At 40.4% G+C, this 15,987-nt stretch overlaps 1 long non-coding RNA gene and 1 pseudogene across 1 annotated transcript; one reads left to right on the forward strand and one right to left on the reverse strand.

Moving 5' to 3' along the window:
- The first annotated feature begins 2,165 nt into the window (after positions 1-2,165).
- LOC139460530 (uncharacterized) lies at positions 2,166-4,485 on the forward strand (annotated as a pseudogene).
- A 4,995-nt stretch (positions 4,486-9,480) lies between these two features.
- LOC139460531 (uncharacterized) lies at positions 9,481-14,088 on the reverse strand. The gene is made up of 4 exons (XR_011652804.1): positions 14,049-14,088; positions 13,216-13,299; positions 10,215-10,274; positions 9,481-9,537 (listed from the first exon to the last, which is right to left on the reverse strand). It is a non-coding gene; the product is annotated as an uncharacterized lncRNA (long non-coding RNA).
- Between the last annotated feature and the right edge of the window lie 1,899 nt (positions 14,089-15,987).

The raw sequence follows: 15,987 nt of genomic DNA on the forward strand, positions 1-15,987 counted from the left end.
GAACGGAGGTTTTAATGTTCCGAAAATAGAAGAAATAATAATGGCCCAAAAACTATCAATTATTAGAAGATTCTTTAATAAGTAAATAAAATGGGGTACTCTTTTTTGAATGAACTTACCGAAAATTGGACAAGGTTCTATATTTGAATACAACTGCCAACATCTAAGAAACACTATTGTCAAAACGATACGAAACGACTTTTACAAGGATCTCCTGACTTCTTGGTGGAATTTCATTTCATCTATTCATTCCACAGAACTATCAGACATCGACAATGCAAACAATAAAACAATACTGCAGAACTATAAGAATCAATCGGAAGAATTTGAGACCCCTCTGAAATCCCATGTGATCCTTTAATATGCAACACCTACAGAAATGTGGAAAAGGACACTACTTTAACAAACGTTTGGTTAAAAAATTTTTGTTTAAAAAATCAACGCTCAATATTTTGAAAGTTGAAATATCTTAAGAGGACTGGACAAACTCTAACCACATACTATTTACGTGCACTGTAGATACTAAGCTTCAATGTTTTCAATACTAAAGTCTACCCCCTTTCTACCTACTAATAATATATTATCCAAAATGGGATATGTAGACATCAATACATGTAGCCTTTGAGACACACATAGAAACGACTGAACAATTGTATGGCATTGCAGCTGAGTAAAAACGATCTGGACAGCACTGGAACTTTGGCTAAATACCAACGCTCAAATCAAAGGAAATATCCTCAAAAGACATGTTTTGCTTGGATACAAATTCAGAAGTAATGACTCATTAAATCTTATAATTATTCTTTGCGAAAAACACATTTTCTCATGTAAAGACACAAAGCACATTCCATTGTTCCAGATCTTCCAGAATGTACCGAAGCAGTATTTCTTCATCTCCAAATGTACAATGGGAATTTAGACAGATTCTTTAAATATTGGTCATCATGCCATACACTTTTTGTAACATAAATAACTTTTTTTTCTGTTTTGTCAAAACAAAATGAAATGCAACAAATGAAAAAAGAATGTTTAAAAAAAGAAAGAAAGGTTCTGCATTGCCAACACAGCACGTTCATCTCCAAAAGATGCAGAGAGAATAGTTGAATACTTGTGCTGCTTTATGCTGACATGCGCAGTGAGTTGCCAACCCACGTATATATATCGCTGCAGTTACCTTCGGCAGCAGTCACTAGCCAGTATTCAACGTCGTCTCAGTCAGTAAGGTAAAGTCTCCAAACATCTTATTTTTGATTATATGTGTGTTGATGTGATCAAGAGCATTACAGACAGCGTTACTTTAATTATAAACTAGATATATACAGAGAGCTACATTGAGTCCAGTCGTCATAAATAACCATTGGTGTTTCAATTCATTTATTGAATTGCAAAAGAAATAGGAGGAGCGAGGATGAGAGCAAATGTGCGATAGCATAAAGAGCGCAGATGACGTTTTAAGTGTCACCAATAATCTCGCCATGTCTATATGTTATAGCACAAAATTAACAGAACTGATGATGTAATGATGTGAATACATCAATCGATCATGGTCTATTTATGAAAGGAATAGGCATTAATAATGACAAAGTTACATGTATATGCGTGTTGACTACCAGCTGCATATTTATTGGAGATTATATCTAATACATGGCAGACACCCGGGCCTGAGGCATCATCAAAGATAAAATTATCAATAATGGACAATTAAATATACACAAAAAAATAAAGGAAATAATATAAGCACAAAAAGTTTCAATGATGAGAGGATTCGATGCAAAGACATCGAAAAGACATAAATTACTCTGCAACATCTACAAAAGCTGTGATCTTAAAAATTATTCGAATATAACTGTGAAAATGGAAAGATGTTGTCATCTGGCTTGTTCGCAATATGTTCTATAATGTGACCTTCTTTCAGCCTCTTGGGACTTTACATCTAGATTAGAGAATGGCAAAAGTTAAAATAGTTATATTACTTCGCAAAATATCTGGTATAATAAAAAAATTCTAATTGGCAGAAAAGTAATGTTTTGATACTTTTCACAATCTGGTTATAAATGTGTACAATGATATGGCAATTATATTGTTGTTCATAGCCAGAAATTAAAGGCGGAACTCAAATAAACCTGGACTTTCGGTTTGTGCGGAGCAATTACGATTTTACAACAATGTTCATGCTCCTCATTGGTCTCCTCACCCTTCCGTGTCTCCCCCGGTCGGTTCTCGGCGGCAGCTATGATGATAGAGACGCCCTTCTGTACTGAGTTGACATCACAATTCCTCCTAAGGAGGGGAGGACGAGACGGCAGACATATTGCAGATTAAGGCAAAAGTGGAGGGTCTAACTGACATCAAAGTTATATTTTCATTTTGAGGTTAGTGTAATTGTTGCATCGCCATTTTGTAACGCGTAGACCACCTCACGTAGCTTGTCATAAGAGACGATTCAGTTTGGATCAGGTGGTCAGGCTCTGTGCCTTAGCTGATTGTAAGTGATCTTGCCCCGATGGTGTTGATCCTTGCTCATCACGTGTTTGTATTTTGGTTGCACCAAAGCATTATGTTATTCTCAGAGAATCAACCATGTTGTTAATTACAACAGACTTTGATCGGAATGTCGGTCCTTTAATCTTTGCCCATAGATATTAACAGTCGGCTTGAATACCGCTTATCTTGCCTCAGAAATATTCACCCTTTCACTTCACTTACTCAAATTGCTGTTTTACAGGAAATCGGGAACCCAAAGGTATTGCTTTCGAGTTCGATTGCAAAAACATTGCTGATGTTTCCCTTATAACAAAGTTACTTCTAGACAAATCTAAACCAAACTTCATTAATCGTGAAGGACATTTGATTTTGTCCAATCATCGTCCACAGATGCAGTATGACACAATGGCTTTCAGCGTGGGGTCATGACGATCATTCAGAAACTACATTATAGATAGAACAGCTATCCTTTTATTGTCAATTGACATGTTTATCTCATATGTTTGTTTACATGACAAAGACAGGAATATCTGTTAATTTCAGTTCTTAATGTTGAGAAAGCATGCCGCTGGCCACAGTTGACAAAGTTTCTGTCACGAAAGGGCTATGAGGTGAAGACGACCCCTGTGTACCGCTGCAGTGACTACGCCCTCCCTTGGGGTCAATGTATCCAGATATGTCTCTCGAGGATGATGAGCACTTACTTCTTGGCAAGCAAATATTTCATGTCAAAGGTATGTCTGGCAGTTAAGCACTTACATATAGATCGTTTCATGTAAGTATTATCATATAGTTACAAGTTAGTATTATCATGTAGTTACAAGTTAGTATTATCATATTGTTACAAGTTTTATTATAAAGTTAAACGTATATGGTTAGCGCATCAGTTACTATACATACAGCATCACATGGGTTAAGTCACCAGCAGAAAACCTTTCCTAGCTACTGTGCGTGTTGGTTTAAAAGGGGGATAAATACTAGATAAATATAAGCTCTGTCCAGGAATAATAACACGGTAGCACTGTAGCTCATTTAGTTATACATTGAACTGTTTGATATATCAGCACACGAAGTGATGTAAACAGGTGTACAGTTGTGTTGTTTTTCAAAGAGATATCAAAGCTGTGGATTTTATTCTGACCAGTCAGATTTTAAATGACCATAAATTCATCTGGCTGAAACAATCGTTGCGTGTCATAGTACATTAACCTAACTACATGATTATCATCAAAATAAAAAATAGCTGAATTTGTGGTAGGAATCTCCAAAGCACCTAAGCATTCCTGGATGTCCAATACTTACCTGCTGTAACATCTCCTAGTGAAAAGGATGAGGGTTGAAGTAAAGAACAGTCAAAAGTGGCAAATATACTAGGAGTTAGGTAGCTTCCTACAAATTATCAAAATGCACAGTCCTGTGCACGCTTTGTGAATAAAATCTCAAAGTTCCAATTCCAGACTCATGTATGTTATTCAGTTCATACTTACATTTCACATTTAACAACAGCTGAGTTTGACGAGAAGATGAGACAGATGTTTGAGAGAGACGTGAGCCTTCTTAACGCAGATCAACCGGCGGCATGTTTCAGAACTCTAGCAAGCCTTCCAGTTGAGGTAAACCTTCTTGCACAAGTCATTAATCCCCTGATTTTGTTTCTAGGTTTGTCTTATCATTCCTTGGGCTAAGTGGTATGTCTTTTCATGCATCACTTCTGACTTCCCCCCTACATCAGGCTGACACACCATTCTTATTACAAAATAATGTAAAATGGTTTCTTACACCGAATTATCTCACCCACTGTAGTTTTTTGTAGCAATTGTGATGGATATCGTCCTTAAGAACGCGTTTGCAATGAGTTCTTTTTTGGTCACATTACAGATTATGCACTTCGCGCCAGTTGGCTCTCAGAAAGTGGAGGCGGTAGTAGGTATCTTGCATGGACCTAATACCATTGACCTTGAAATCCAGAACCTTGCTCCGTACGTGGGAGGGTGTCAGTGAAAAGATGTAGTTTCCTATGTGGCCTGTCAGTAAAGGATTATATATAACAGTCCACTAATAGTTTCAGACCTTGAAACCAGATATTCAGAAGGAATACATTAAACATGTACACGGAGAGAATGATATGTAATCATCTTTGAATAAAGTTTGGCATTCCTTTCATCTTTGCTTTTAATTCATAAATGTCATATTCTGTGCACTGTTTATCCGTGTTCTTGCTCTTTTCAAAGAAATATGTTGAACTGCACATGCGAGTGAATGGTACTTCATTCACGCAGAGAAATCCATGTGAGACATCGTATCATGCATATGATTGAATTAGGGTCCGTTTATAGGCTATTCCATGGTGATATCCTGAGGTCACATTATGACCAACAACTTTTCCCATTTCAATGACAAATCCTCTGTTATCGAGATAAATAATTATCCATGCTATAAATGGTTACGTTTGTTATTTTCCTCCAATATGGTTGATACATATAGACTGCAAGCTCATTAGGTAAAGGTTTCAAGTGTACAATTTCGCAATGTCCAGAGAGAAGGGTTGTAATGGGTGACTTTTTGACAATGCATGGCTTGTCTCATTTTCAGTTATTTTAAAAGATATGTGTAGCCAGGCGTGGTAAGTTATGTCCAGCCACTGGGCGTCTAGTCAAAACATGAGGCAGATTTTGAAGTTCAGAATCTATCATGTAATACGCCTCTTTCCACTGATTATGCAGTATGAAATTTCCTCACTAGAGCCGCAAAAAGTGTTTATTAGCTGGTGATGAAATATTGGCCAGTGTTGTACCAAATGCAGCGTCAACAGACAGCCTATGATGTCTGCCAAACACGAGTAAGTTGGGAGTGAACAATTATAGGCATACAATAAGTGAGAAAGATGATCGTTCGTCTTTGCCTTTTGCTGCTTCTCCCGAGTACTGAGCATCTGAGTCTGCAAAGCGCTTGCATTGTCCATTACCTATCATGTTATATAGTAGTCCCAGTATACCCAATATGCTGCACAACTGTTTGGGGATATCACCTTCCGGTTCCAGCCTTAATCAGAGTGTGAACAGTGAACAATGATGTGATCAAACAGTACTTGGACTGTAGTATGTGCCGTTTTGTTGCCAGTGGGGATGGCAAAGGCATATTTTGTAAAATGATCTGTAATGACCAGGGAATTCCCATAACCACACTTGGAGGCGACGTTCAACCCCATTTCACCTCACCATAACCACAAGAGAAGGGCTCCAAGCTGAGTCAATCAATCAATCTTTATTGATGGTACTTATGAGGCCAAAGGCCTACAGTACATTGTGTGGGGCGTGTTACAAATTCATACATTTTATTAGTTTCATGGCATGATAAATGAACATTGATAAATTTCTAATAGTTGCTGTACAATCACAAGTCATTAATTTACAAAATCTGTTCCCGTTTGGGTTGCGGTAGAAATAGTTATTTAGATATTTTGCTCTTAAATCTTCATACACTGGACATACACATAAAAAGTGATATTCATCTTCAGTACAATCAGTTTTACAAATCCTACAAAGTCTGTGTTCTCTTGCAATACCTTCATATCTGCCTGTTTCAATAAATAGATAATGTGAGCCACAACGGTTCTAAACTTATGTAAATTTACACTTAATAGATAAGGTTCTAGTATAATAGTAGTCTTAAATGTAGTGTAATAGTTTGCTTTTCTAGAACTGGACAAAGAACCATGCCATTTTTGAATGTACATATCTTTTAAAGTCTGTGTCAAACGGGAGAAGAAATGTTGTGGCATATCTACATATTGCTGTAACCAAATATAACCATATCCACATTCGTATAACATGTTTTTAACTTTTGATCCCCAATTTTGTTTCCCATGGCTGCCGTATAGAAGCATCATATTATAGCATTTTTAATAGCTTGACCCAGTATTTAATAACCTTTAAATAGCTATTGATATACATGGGAAACCGTCCGCATTCACCATATACCCTTGCGTTTTCTGTGCTAGATTTTACCCCCAAGAACCGTTTACATGCATATAAATGTATTTTCTCAATAACATCCAAATGTTCTAGACCCCATCCGACTTATTTTTGTATCAAATATTTTAAAATAAACATCATATGTAACATTGTCCAGAACTCTAAGACTTTTAAATATGCCTACACAAATTGTCTTGGCTTGCAATTAAATGTTATGTGCATTCCTTGACAAAGTTAATCTACTTGTAAAACACAAGCCTAAGTATTTATAAAATGGAACAAATTCTACAGGCTTCCCTCTGGAAAACCATTTTTCTTTTCTGGATATGTTACCACTATTTTTAAAAACTACAACTTTGGTTTTATCAGTATTTACAGTAAGATTTGACCCGTCACAATAACTCTCTAATACATGTATTTGCTTTTGCAGGCCAGGTATTGTGCTCAAGAACATGACTATATCGTCAGCGAAAGGAAGCAGAAATAATTTATTAGTTTCTGGGTGCAGTTGTATTCCATCAATGCAATTTTTGGGGATTTGATATGCCAAATCATTTATGAAAAAGGAAAATAATAAGGGACTTAATATACATCCTTGTCGGACACCCCTGCTACTTACAAAAGTATCCGATATAGCGCCATTGTTCCGGACACACACCTTCACATTTTTATATAGAGAGCATAATAACTTTCCAATTTTGCTACTTAGCCCATGTCTTTGAAAGAGTGACAACAAGTTATCCCTTTTCACAGAGTCAAAAGCTTTTGCAAAATCTACGATTACAGCATTTAGCTTCCCTCGTTTCACTGATAGATATCTCTGAATTATAGAATATAGGATAAAAGCATTGTCAGTGGTGGAGTATTCTTATCTAAAAGCTGAGTCAGGCGATGAACACCATCTCCATAGGTTGAGTGGTTTCGATGCTAACTAAAGATGCATTCTCAGTTGAGTTTGGAGCTTTCCGAAGAATATACCTCTGGCAGCTGCTGATATTTTTCCACACCTGTTATCATTCCCCGCCAGTAAAACCATGTCTAAAATAAAGCCATGGTCCTGTTACAAATAAGATGTCCAACATATGTTACTATGTCCACTAATATGTTGTCACATATAGATTTATCATATCTTCCAGACTCGGTTGATAGTAGGGTGCTACAACATATGTATTTTTTTCCCTTGGAAGACGGTCATCTTTGTACAGTGAGAGAGTCCTACTGGCGGAGAATAGATGCAGATCCAGATCCGATGTTAGAGCCTCCTGGGTGGGCGTGTATATAAAATTCCAACAAAATGAAGGATCTTGTCAGAAGGTGCCATACCATCAACTGCCAACATGCAAAGTATCACCTCCCCAGTTAGGGAAGGTGAGATGGGGTGGGGTGGGATTTATTCTCGCGTCAAAGAATATTGCACTTATATAGCGATGTGCATGCACGTGTGTGGGTGGGGGCGTGGGGTGGGGAAGGGGTGGTGGGGGGGACTGCTTGTACAAGTCTGGACTGATGCAGATTAATAGTGCTAGCCCACTGAGATACCATGCCGCAGTTGAATACCCCACTCAGACACACTATACTGACTCCGAGCCGACCAGTCCTTGTTTTTAGCCCCTTTATGCTGAGCGCCGGACAAGAACCATCTTTTGATGTCTTTTGGTATGACGCAGCCGGGGATCGAACCCCTGGCTTTCCGCTCTCTGGGCGGACGCTCTACCATTATACCACGGAGGTGGTCTAGTAATGGCAAGTGTCTCCACAGCACTTGATAAGATTAGTAAATTACATTACATTCTCCATCGTCATTCCTACATACTCAAGCGAGAAGTCGTAGGTGGCAAGTTGTGCGTGGCAGTGATGCCCGTTTGCATCAAGCTTAGTGGACTTGAGGGCATAAGTGAGGGTAGTGTTGCCAGTCTTTTCAGTGAATGAGTTGCCTTACAAGTAGACATGAAACATATTGCTGACATACAAAACGTCTTAAGTATCAAGAGAATCCACGAAATCGATGGACATCATCGTAATCAGGTTCTGTTTTGATACGCTCTCCAGGGATCACGTGACCTAGGTATTTGACATTATAAGTTCGGCAATGGTAAAACGTCTATCTTTTTGATTGAATCTTCATTGATGGAAGTTGAAGGACGTCCAGACCTCGGGTCATTGTCAAGACTTGTTCTCCCATCCTTCAACACAGAATTGTTTAGTCATAAATAAATTTTCTTTATTTGGGTCAAGGTCTGGAAGTTGTAAGACAGTAAGACGGTCAAGCTTTGATGAAATGAGTTCTTCGGCAGCCCATGCTTGTCAGGAGAGGTGACTATGCTTGTCGTAATGGGCGACTAAAGGGATCGGGTGGTCAGGCTTGATGCATGTCATCGTATTCCAATTGCGGAGATCGAGGCTCGTGATGATTTGTGGTTTGTGTGGTCCAGACTCCAGATATTTACAGACCGATGTCATATAGCTGGAATATTGCTGATTGCGGCGTCAAACAACACACACACACACAAACCACTTTGAGGAAATGGCAATGACGGGGCTGTTGATGGCAGTATTTGCAATACCCCAGTTTCTTCCAGGGATATATCCCTGACAGAGTCAATGAATAAGCATCTGTGAAATGTTTCCAACTATTCCAAATAATCCATCATATGTTTCCTCTCCATCAAAATGAACAATCCCAACGGATATTTGTTTTTAGCTTGGATGTTACGATCGTAGGTTCTTCTAACCCAAACACAAGATAGTCATGGTAAAACTATGTTTCTAAAATTAACTCACGAACACCAATGTCTAAAGTTTAGAATACGGTGCAAATATTTATAGGATAAGTTTCAAAATCTGATGTTCACCATCTGAAGGTCAAGATCACAAAACTTGATTTTATAACAGTAAGCACTAATTGGGGTGAGATTGTGTGAAAAGTCGAGATCCTGATGTCATTGTTTGTAAATTATGCTTATTACTAAAATCCGGAAAACAGATGTTAGTCAATATGATGCAATGACTTCGGAAAACCAAATGCAATGTCAGTTTTTATTCGGAGTCTTGCGAGTTATTGAATGTGTCTATTTCCCAGCTGGAACAAAGGTATGCATAGAGATTAGCTCAGACAAAATTGATTTGATGGAAGAGCATATCTTTCCATATTTTACCCACTTCACATGAGGCTGTAAATCCATGTGATATCTTGGGATTTCAAAAATTAAAAATTGGTCACGAAATTAATTGAAAACAATATTTGGGTTGGTCAAACTAACAAAGTAGTTTGCTGGATATGTTGGATGTCTGATGTAAATATGTTTGATATGCCTCGTTCTACCTGCAGCAGAAAAAGTGCGGCATATGTTGTCGCTAAAACAATACGTCCGTCCCCATCCACAACAATCACCCTCCAATCCCTACCATAACCACACCCATCCCCACCACACCCAAAACCACAACCTCACACCCACAACCTCACACCCAAAACCACAACCTCACACCCACAACCACATCCACAACCACACCCACAACCACAACCACAACCACAACCACACCCACAACCACACCCACCCTTCCAGCCCATCCCAGAAACAAATGAGCGACTCGTTCTGTATTCAAAGAGGAAGTGGTTTTCTAAAACAAATTGCAGTAGTGATCACAGTACAATACAACATGTCACGTTAATAATTGAGTAAATCATTATATACTTGTTCAACAACTTATAAACTGACTCTGTGCACATAATGTCAGGATGAAGATGGTCCAACTCACGTGTCTGAACCGGGGCCACACACATGCTTCCTCCACAGTTGGTGCCGCAGCACAACGTTCCTGTGGGAGAACAGGAACAGTCGGAACATCATCGGATAAACGACAGCAGGGAAGTAGTTCATTAGCTACATCATACTTTATATACAGGGTAATGTGGATCTGCCATAAAACAGCAAGGTAGACTGACAGCATCTGCTCATGAATAACACGTGTTCAACACTGTCACTGCAAGACTGATAATACCTGTACAACACTGTCACTGCGAGGCTGATACTACCTGTACAACACTGTCACTGCGAGGCTGATACTACCTGTACAACACTGTCACTGCGAGGCTGATACTACCTGTACAACACTGTCACTGTGAGGCTGATAATACATGTACAACACTGTCACTGCAAGACTGATACTACCTGTACAACACTGTCACTGCGAGGCTGATACTACCTGTACAACACTGTCACTGCGAGGCTGATAATACCTGCACAACACTGTCACTGTGAGGCTGATAATACATGTACAACACTGTCACTGTGAGGCTGATAATACATGTACAACACTGTCACTGTGAGGCTGATAATACATGTACAACACTGTCACTGTGAGGCTGATAATACATGTACAACACTGTCACTGCAAGACTGATACTACCTGTACAACACTGTCACTGCAAGGCTGATACTACCTGTACAACACTGTCACTGTGAGGCTGATAATACATGTACAACACTGTCACCGCAAGACTGATAATACATGTACAACACTGTCACTGCAAGACTGATACTACCTGTACAACACTGTCACTGCAAGACTGATACTACCTGTACAACACTGTCACTGCAAGGCTGATACTACCTGTACAACACTGTCACTGTGAGGCTGATAATACATGTACAACACTGTCACTGCAAGACTGATAATACATGTACAACACTGTCACTGCAAGACTGATACTACCTGTACAACACTGTCACTGCGAGGCTGATACTACCTGTACAATACTGTCACTGCGAGGCTGATACTACCTGTACAACACTGTCACTGTGAGGCTGATAATACATGTACAACACTGTCACTGCAAGACTGATACTACCTGTACAACACTGTCACTGCGAGGCTGATACTACCTGTACAACACTGTCACTGCGAGGCTGATACTACCTGTACAACACTGTCACTGCGAGGCTGATACTACCTGTACAACACTGTCACTGTGAGGCTGATAATACATGTACAACACTGTCACTGCAAGACTGATACTACCTGTACAACACTGTCACTGCGAGGCTGATACTACCTGTACAACACTGTCACTGCGAGGCTGATAATACCTGCACAACACTGTCACTGTGAGGCTGATAATACATGTACAACACTGTCACTGTGAGGCTGATAATACATGTACAACACTGTCACTGTGAGGCTGATAATACATGTACAACACTGTCACTGTGAGGCTGATAATACCTGTACAACACTGTCACTGCAAGACTGATACTACCTGTACAACACTGTCACTGCAAGGCTGATACTACCTGTACAACACTGTCACTGTGAGGCTGATAATACATGTACAACACTGTCACCGCAAGACTGATAATACATGTACAACACTGTCACTGCAAGACTGATACTACCTGTACAACACTGTCACTGCAAGACTGATACTACCTGTACAACACTGTCACTGCGAGGCTGATACTACCTGTACAACACTGTCACTGTGAGGCTGATAATACATGTACAACACTGTCACTGCAAGACTGATAATACATGTACAACACTGTCACTGCAAGACTGATACTACCTGTACAACACTGTCACTGCGAGGCTGATACTACCTGTACAATACTGTCACTGCGAGGCTGATACTACCTGTACAACACTGTCACTGTGAGGCTGATAATACATGTACAACACTGTCACTGCAAGACTGATACTACCTGTACAACACTGTCACTGCGAGGCTGATACTACCTGTACAACACTGTCACTGCGAGGCTGATACTACCTGTACAACACTGTCACTGTGAGGCTGATAATACATGTACAACACTGTCACTGCAAGACTGATACTACCTGTACAACACTGTCACTGCGAGGCTGATAATACCTGTACAACACTGTCACTGCGAGGCTGATAATACCTGTACAACACTGTCACTGCGAGACTGATAATACCTGTACAACACTGTCACTGCAAGACTGATACTACCTGTACAACACTGTCACTGCGAGACTGATACTACCTGTACAACACTGTCACTGCGAGGCTGATACTACCTGTACAACACTGTCACTGCGAGACTGACACTACCTGTACAACACTGTCACTGCGAGGCTGATACTGCCTGTACAACACTGTCACTGCGAGACTGACACTACCTGTACAACACTGTCACTGTGAGGCTGATAATACATGTACAACACTGTCACTGCCAGGCTGATAATACCTGTACAACACTGTCACTGCGAGGCTGATAATACCTGTACAACACTGTCACTGTGAGGCAGATACCACCTGTACAACACTGTCACTGCGAGGCTCATACTACCTGTACAACACTGTCGTGACAATACATACACGACAGTTTCACAAAAGCATCATTGCCACTACAGGACTGGCAATGTCTATACAATAGTACGAGGTATACATCACTATCACTACAAGAGACCCGTGAAAATCCGGGATAGGGTAGGTCTTCAGCAGTCCATGTTTGCCATGCGACTGTGCTTGTCATAAGCGATCTGGTGGTCAGGCTCGCTGACTTGGTTTATGCTTGTCATCGTATCCCAATTGCGTGGATCGATACTGACCAAGTCAATCACTGGATTGTCACGTCCAGACACGATTATTTACAGACCGACGTCATATTGCTGCAATATTGCTGAGTACGGCGTTAAACAACAAACAAACATACAAACACTGCCGCCACAAGACTCACAACACACCGCTGCACACACGCACACACTAATACCAAGCTGATCTAGTCGCCATCACCTTCAGGGCAGCCAGGTCCGTCATCACCTCCACACATCACAGGGCAGATTCCGGAATATGGCGAGCGGATCGGGAAGGGACACCCTGCGGAACAGCGAGTGAGAGCCAGAAGATATGGACAACAGTTAGACAAATTTTGATTTATTATGTAAATAGGACAAGATAAGCTAGCTGATACTATTTCAAATGAAGAATATTGTAAGAACGTCCCGCCCCCTACAATTTTGCTAACGTAATGTTATTGCAACAGGAAGCATCATCCCACCTTACCACAATTACTGTAGTCGAACTGACTAGACGAACTGACTAGACGAACTGACTAGACGAGCTGACTAGACGAACTGACTGACTAGATGACTTGCATTAAAAAAGGTACCTTATTATCACAAGTCAATACTTAGGATTTTGCATTTGCCGAATTGATGTTGCACTTAGTCAGAAATATTGACACTTATATATATATATAGATGGTGTTAATAGTCACAGTGGGCAAATTTCAACCGATCGTTTCTGCCACATGAAATTGATTAAAAAAATCTACAATTCACTTCCCCAGCTAACTCAGCACAATTGTACCAATGAAAAACAACATACTGGAAGTAAAACACTGTTAGATAGCGGGAGGTGGTCTACACTTGCTACGGTCTGGTTGTTGAGCCCAAGGACCGGGTTCGACTCCATATCTTGGTACAGTGGGTGGAACACTCATTGTTTGTGCCCCTCACCCTGACGTGGCGGGGAGAGTGCTTAAAGGAGTTAAAACCCAGTACAGGTTACACATTTTTTCACAACTTATTAGATAGTTATATTAAACTTTAAAAAGGCATACTTACCACCCGGTGTCCCTTGAGGGAAATTTACATTCACTGAAATTGATATCTGTTGTTAGGATAGTAGTAACGAAATCATTAAAGTCAAAATCCAGTTAAACACAAGTACACTCAAAATCTACAATGAGGGTGGGTTTTCTAAATATACCCACTGTATTTGATAGGCATTTCAAAATACATGTATAACGCATACGGATGAAACAGTTTGTGCAATTAATGGGTGACCATTTCTATATTTAAATGCAGTAGCGACGTTTCGATGTAGACACTAATACTGTTCTACTGGATCTACAGCGAAATGTCACTATTGCAATAGAAGGGAAGTTGTTATCCATAAATTGTTTCAGCCGCGAAACACTGTAAGAAATTAATAAAGGACCATGATGGTACTCTCCTCTGTGTGCGTACATCCTATCCACAGAACATAATGGCCGTTAGGGTAGCCTTGTGGTTAAAGCGGGTTTGATTCCCGACCTGGGCACACTGTGTGAAGCCATGTCTGGTGTCCCCCGCCCTGATATTGCTGAATATTTCTAAAATCGTCGTACACCTCACTCACTCACTCACTCACTCAACCACTCAACCACTCACTCAACCACTTACTCACACACTCACTCAACCACCCAACCACTCACCCACGCACCCACTCAACCACTCCACCACTCACCCACTCAACCACTCACCCACTCAACCACTCACTTACTCACTCAACCACTCAACCACCCACCCACTCACCAGCTAAACTCACCCAACCCTCCACCCACCCACTCACTCACTCACTCGAAATGAATCACGTTACCAGCCAGAGCTGCAGCAAGGAACACAGCACAGACCAACAGAACCATCATGGTTTTCATTAGCACTGACCAGATACCAAACCTTACAGGGAGAATACTTAACATGACAGATGTTGGTGCGATTAGACATGTCTGATGTCGTTGATCCACGAAACTAGATAACGGTATAAGAAACACGGACCTATTAACCTATTTCATAGCTAAAATACATACAACGGTTCAAATGTATTTGTTATTTACCACCGCGCTCAGCAATATAATATTCCCACTATATGAGGGCGGCTTGAAAATAATCCAGTCAAGGCCATATGATCCAGTGATTTAAATTCAGAGACACGAGCCACGCTTTTGGAGTACGATGACACGCAATGAATCAAGTCACCGAGCCTGGCAACACGATTCGTTCAGTCGTCTCTTACGACGACCAGTCCCATGGGTATCGGAATAAAGAATTAACCAAACGCGCTAGTTTGGTATTGGATAATGAAATTAGTGCAAATAATTTGTCTCTTAAGCGTGTGATAAACGTAAATAGTTATTGACACATGCATCTTAAACACATACATGTGACATGACATAAACTGCCGGGCAAAAGAAATTACACTTACAAGTTGGAGTTCACCAAAATATCAAAAGGTTACAAGGCTGAAAATAGTATCTGAAACACTGCAAACCTAATGTCAAAAACACAACTATGATGCCCGTATAAATACATCCCGATCCTGAAACAAAACCATTTCTTATTTTTTTTCATTCCTAGCCGCCATCAAACGTACGTGCATGTTATACTTTGCCCAGCAGTTTAGCCTAGAAATAAAGACCCCTGATCTCAACACATACCACTTAACAAGATGATTTAACACGGCTGTGAGTGGTTGAGTGAGTGGTTGAGTGAGTGGTTGAGTGAGTGGTTGAGTGAGTGGTTGAGTTTGAGGTTGAGTGAGAGGTTGAGTGAGTGAGGGGGACACCGGAAAATTGGCACATTGTACCCGTGTGGGGAATCGAACCCGGGTCTTCGGCGTGACGAGCCAACGCTTGGACCACTAGGCTACCCCACCGCCCCTAACACGGCTTTGAACAATCTTACAATTAAGGATCTTTTGAATAATTACTTTTGTAGCGCAGGTTTTCGTGATGATGCATAA

The sequence above is a fragment of the Haliotis cracherodii genome, unplaced genomic scaffold (assembly GCF_022045235.1).
Source record: "Haliotis cracherodii isolate W230 unplaced genomic scaffold, xgHalCrac1.p SCAF_14, whole genome shotgun sequence".
Classification (NCBI taxonomy): Eukaryota; Metazoa; Mollusca; class Gastropoda; order Lepetellida; family Haliotidae; genus Haliotis; species Haliotis cracherodii.